Here is a 5,965-nt window from a genome sequence, read left to right as displayed (position 1 = left end):
GAAATTTTTCACAGATGGCAATGGATGTCCAGAACTGTGCATAATCCTTTCCTAGACCATTCAAGGTCACAGAAACTAAATCATTGTCTTCCACTGGCGACCCAATGGAAGCAAGTGCATTTGCAATCTTCTTCACCTTCACGTGGTAGTCATTGATGCTCATACTTTCTCTCTGCACATTGTGCAACTCCTACTTGAGCTGCATTTTCTTGGCTTGCGTATTTGTGCTATACATTTTTGCCAAAGTATCCCATGCCTCCTTTGGCGTACTTGCATCGGCGTACTTGCATCCTGAATATGCACAATCATAGAATCTGAAATACTGATAAACAGCTAGTACATAACTTTTCTAGCTCTCTCATGCCATCCTTTAAATGCGTGCATTTCCTATTGATTGGAAACATTAGGAAGAACTGGTTCTTCATTTCCTGTAATGAACTCCCAATAGCCTTTTCCCATAAGGAAATTCGTCATTCTAAACTTCCATGGTTGGAAGTTGTTCTTGTCAAGCTTTTCAGTGACAATTAATCTATGAAAGAGAATTAGAGGCCATAACAGAACACTGCAAAATATTATGTCACTGCAAAAAACACAGCTTCTTCCTCACAAGGGCAAATTTGCAAAACTGACGAAAGTGGTATTTGACCACACAATCACTTCCTAGTGACGATTTTGCATCAACAGGCAATAAGGATGATTCTGTAACTCCCAATATCTCTACGCACAAGCATACGATGCAATTTCTGCGGCAACTTTTCACTGACCTGCAGAGGAGTGGTCGCACAACAAAAACACGGCCTTTTTCTCAGTGCTTGTAGAGAACTTTTGCCTCCAAAACCGGGCCCCGAAATGGCCCGCAGCATATACTGCCCTCTTGCCACACTACGAAGGGCGTCTCAATCTGAGACAATGCACTCTTGCACTTTCCGGTTGTGCTACCTGCAGAGATTTGTTCCCAAACTCGAAAAAGAAAAGCAACACTGGTCCTCTTACCAGGATACCACGAACTTGGTTTGCTTTCTTGAGCTCCTTACCAAGAACCAGGCTCTGATACCATGTGAAGATAGTGGGAGAGAAGGAAGGAGTCTCACTTGCGGCTTTCTCACATACACAATGGGGGAATACACACAAAGGTGGAGGCTGAAAACAGTTTTCCTCTTCTTAGTTGTGAAAGCCAAAAGAACTCTAGTACAAAGAAATAGAAGAATCCTATATGTGGATCTCAAACCAAATTCAGCTAACTAAGGTGGCATACTAATTGAGCCACAAACTAGAGAACATAAGGATAACTGTCATCCACCTATTATTCATGGGTAGTGTACCAACCGCATCTGCAGCTAACAAGTCGGTGACATAAATGCACAACGGTCACCCTGGCATATCATGAGTGGAGCTCGATATCTAAACAGGATCAAGTTGTTGGTGGTCTTCTGCATTTGCCTGATCTCCCTCAGAGCCCGCGCTCCTGGTTTTGCTTAGTACGGCTTCCTGACTCCTGGTGGGGGCCTTACAGGTACCCCAACACCTTCCCACGGCCTCCTGTCTTCCTTGAACTTCTTTTGTTGCTCCTGTCTACATTGGTCCTCCTCCAAGTGCTCCTATCTGCGTTGGTCCTCCTCTCCCTGACGTATGGAGATTTGGCCTTCTTTGGGTTGGGGCTTCCTCGGAGTCTGCTTTACCCTCCTCATGGGCACAGGCGTCATCTCTGCCATGGGTTGTATCTCCAGGAGAGGGAAGATGGTGCTCTCCCTCGTAGTCTGTTGACCCTCAGGAAGCCTCTCTATATCCGACAGGTTATCGAACACATTTTGTTTGATCGGGAGAGGGATCTCATGGGGAGGGGAAGGCTGAGGGGAAGGTTGAGGGGAAGGTTGAGGAGAAGGCTGAGGCTGAGGTTGAGGGGAAGGCTGAGGGGAAGGTTGAGGGTTATGTTGAGGCTGAGGCTCAGGGGAAGGCTAAGGGGAAGGCTGGGGAGAAAGCTAAGGGGAAGGCTCATGCTCTTAGGGCTAGGGAGTAGGCTCACAGGACTTCGAAGGAGAAGAAGGCTCATAAGACTGGGGAGTGGGCTCACAGGACTTGCGGGAGTTGGGGGAGGGCTCACGAGAGTCAGGGGAGGCGCCACCGGCGGACTCGGATAGGTTCGTGTGTGCGGATGCCATGGAGGTGGTGGAGCGAGGGGAGGAAGGGTGGAGGCGGCGTTCAGTGGGTCTAGCAATTTTCTTCACTCTTGCCATTGAATAATGAGAGTCGGGTTTTTTTTAACTTTTTATAAGGGCCCATCATGTTTTGACATCCCTTTTAATTACATTTAGGGTTTCATCGTGCCCCCTGTGCCCGCTCTAACCCGTCCAACCCCCCCCACCCTCGTCGCCCTCCCCCCCCTTGCCCTCCCCCTACTTGCCTCGCCCACACCCGTCGCCCTCCCCCATACCCCCATCCCCCCCTCCCCCCACCCTTGCTACCACTCCACCTTCTATTCTTTGATACAATTTGAACTGCTTTTGCAAGTTCTGATGCCTTTTCCTTTTCAGACTTCAAAGTCCTTCCTAGTAAACATCTAAAAAACCGGTCGAACATCTCATGCAATGGATTGCTATGAGTGACACCACCACCATGCCTTGAGTTCTTGAAGTAGGCTGCCTTGGCTCTATAGTCTGACTTCTCCATGCCTTGTGTATTCCAAATTGACAAAGGACCCCAATTTTGTACAAACCATGGTCTGTGTGCATAGAGAATATGTTGCAAATAGGATCAGAATCAAATCAACAACAAAAACTATTTATAAATCAAGAGCTAAATATTACGATGGTGCCAAGATTACCATGTAATGCGTAATGTGTGACTCCCCCCATGCTTTCACAATTAATTGCATGAAATCTTTCACAGCCATCATGAACCTTTCATAATACATCTCATCGATTTGAACCTGGCGAAGCAATTTTATCAACGCATCTACCTTTGTCCATACTTTAGCTCTCAAAGTTGCTACTTGAGGATGAGAAGCCTTATTGGTCGTGATTCACACAATGCTTTCCAGTATTCCCAACCCAAACTACTTTGAGACAATGTATGTTTGTCTTTGTTGAGATTGTGGTTCGATAGGAATCTCCTTACCTTCCCTCCACCCATGGACACTTTTGCAGCAAGTTTCTGTGTTGCCCCAGACATTTTCTTATCTCTTAAGTTTGACATGTCCTCCATGGAATCCCATCTCTGACAACAACTTCTCAGCTTCTGCAATGCACCGTGCGGATACTTCTTGTGGAATTAAATTCCAAGCATAAACAAGATGCAAATACAACAACTTATCAAGCACGCGCAGTTCTGCATGTAAAGTACATATGTGTACTCTCTCAAGTGGGATGGGCAAGATGGGATCCCACTTTGGATCCTTCTTGTTGTGATTCGGAGCTTGCATTTGGTTGCAAGATAAAATGCCATTCGCCCATTGTAAGCCAACCTTTTGCTTATGTTGTGAACACATGCACTAAAGGCATGTGTTCATCGCATTTGCCCCTATATCACAACCATGCAAGCACTTGAGGGTTTTCAAATCACCAGCAAGATGTCATTCAACTGGAAAGGTTCCATGGTCATCGACTGTCAATGTTTGCCCTTCCTCTTGTCTTCGGATGGTCGATGGGATTCCTGTTCTATCTAGAAACCACTTCATTGTCTCATGGCACTCCTTCGGAGTCTCAAATGCTACAAGCCACCATATATTATTCTCTGATTGCATTGAGAAATCTTGCTCTACTTCTTCATCCCCTTGAACAAAGGCTAAGGCTTTATTCATAATGCAGATGCTGACTCTCTCTAACTTGTGTTCTTTTACCAATTAAGCTTCATCCATTTTCATGACAAATATGAGCTTTCCATTGCAATCTATACAACAAAAGAGAAAAATCCTTAGGATAAACATGATATAGGAAATGAACTAAGTAAAGTGCAATGCTATAATGGATTTCCTCTTACCATCTTCTCTCATGCCATAGAATTTGACCATTGCTTGTTGCAGTTTCTCAACATCTAAGTAGACATTGTTGAAAGCATTCATCTCAAAGGTTTGCAAGCCAGATTTCTTTTTACTCTTCCAATTCATTGTGCCCCTTATGCAATGGTACCCTCCAAGCATTTCTCTTGCACATTGGTTTGTTTCTCGCTGTGCAAGGTGTGGGTAGGGGCATTGTAGACTTCTTATACTTTCTGTGGACGGGTGGTATCAAGCTCCTTCACGGAGTGATTCTTCTCCAAAATTATTGTAAAGACTCATCAGTTTGATTCATACTGCAATCTCTCTTCTTGTTCATTCGTGATTATTATCTTGCTACAATTTTTATCGTGATTGTGAAAGAACGGTGCGTGACACTTTTCCAAAAAAGCAGACTTGAAAATTTTGAAAACAGATGTGTAAGCTTCACGACTTACACCGGCAGTATCACAAGCTGCAAGCATCTCCTTTGCATCCACAATATCCTTGAAGTCCTTCATCACCTCCTCAACAACTTGCACACGTAGGCGCTTGTGTCTTGGGTCCCTTAGTACCCCTATGACATCGCTTGACTTCAATAAACTAGCTAGAGCATATGAATAGTCAATATCATCCCCATCTATTCTTCCCATCACATATTCCATGAAGTTCCTAAAAAAGAACACAATAAAAACTTAGTCACAAATAGTGTAGCACAAAAGAGTAATCTCATTGGAACATTTGATAACCAACCTTGCAACCCGGACTCTGCTCTTTCTAGCACCACCAGTGGGTGCCAATGCATCCATGTTATGTAAGTACCTTCTTTTCCTCTCCTTCAATCCCAAAGGTGTTTCTTTCATCTTTTGCACTCGTTCTTCTCCCTTCTCTCGTTCCTTCTCTACGGCTTGTCATACTTGATTGTATATAGATCTTTCCAAGCCTCTTTTGGACTCACCTAGCTTATAGAGTGACTCTTCTAATTTATGTCACTCCAAGTCCAATGCATTTCGCTCCAAGTCCAATGCTTTGGCTTTATCATAAAGATCCTGGTTCTCCCTTTGAAGATCCTACATAGAGTTATGCATTGCAACAATGGTGCTATTTCCTAATTGTGCTAGCATCTCTGCTTGGGCTCTGTGCATCTCACTTGCTTGCATAGCCATTGACTGAGCATTGTTTAACCGATTGTAATAAGCAAGCAACCCCGCATGTCCTTTTCCAACAAACCGAACTAGCTCATGCATTGTATGGAAAGGAGGGCGCTTTTGGTTGGCAGGATCTAAAGGATACAAGGATCCTTCTACCCAAAGGTTGAGATGCTTCTTTCCTTGCGAACGAAGACTGTGGATTTTCCAAGCTCCCCTCATTGATGAATTGAAAAGACAATATCCTAACCCCCCAAATTGGGAGTTCACAAGTTGGATTACATGAAAGAGTGCATGGGGGTCTTCTTGAAGCATCGTAGGTCAACCTTGCGTATTTCCATCACAAAGGGGAAGGCTAAACCCAGTTGGGCAGACAAAGCTAACTGGAAGTTTTTCAAGAAGTAGTACAGGGACCATCCCAAACTGTTTGAGGGTCAGAGGAGGGCCGCGAGGAGACGGCTGGACTCCGTAGGTACTTTGCACTTTGGTGTAGGCGGACGGTTGGCATTCGAGGCAATCATGGATGTCTCTTTCTTCTCATTTATTGCATGCACTTTATCTAACTCTCATAAATTGGGCCCACAATAAGCTGTGATGGGTCGCCTTCCACAGACACAGAGACAAGACGCAAATTACACATAGAAATAAAGCCGTGGTTTATTGAGCAAGAAGTGCTGGGAGCAACGATCGATTGGGTTGAGGTGGCTGCTCGCATGGTATAAATCTACTCCTACCTCTAATCTCACTTTTTAAACTATTTTATTCTTTAAGTTCCAATCTAATTTCCAATTAATATGGTTTCACTCTTAGAATCAAAGCTCGAACGTCCCATCAGCAAAGGTGAGCG

This window comes from Dipteris shenzhenensis, chromosome 21 (genome assembly GCF_047967505.1).
Source record: "Dipteris shenzhenensis isolate YYH24624 ecotype China chromosome 21, Dip_SZ_1.0, whole genome shotgun sequence".
Classification (NCBI taxonomy): Eukaryota; Viridiplantae; Streptophyta; class Polypodiopsida; order Gleicheniales; family Dipteridaceae; genus Dipteris; species Dipteris shenzhenensis.
Note: the sequence above shows the minus strand (reverse complement) of the source record.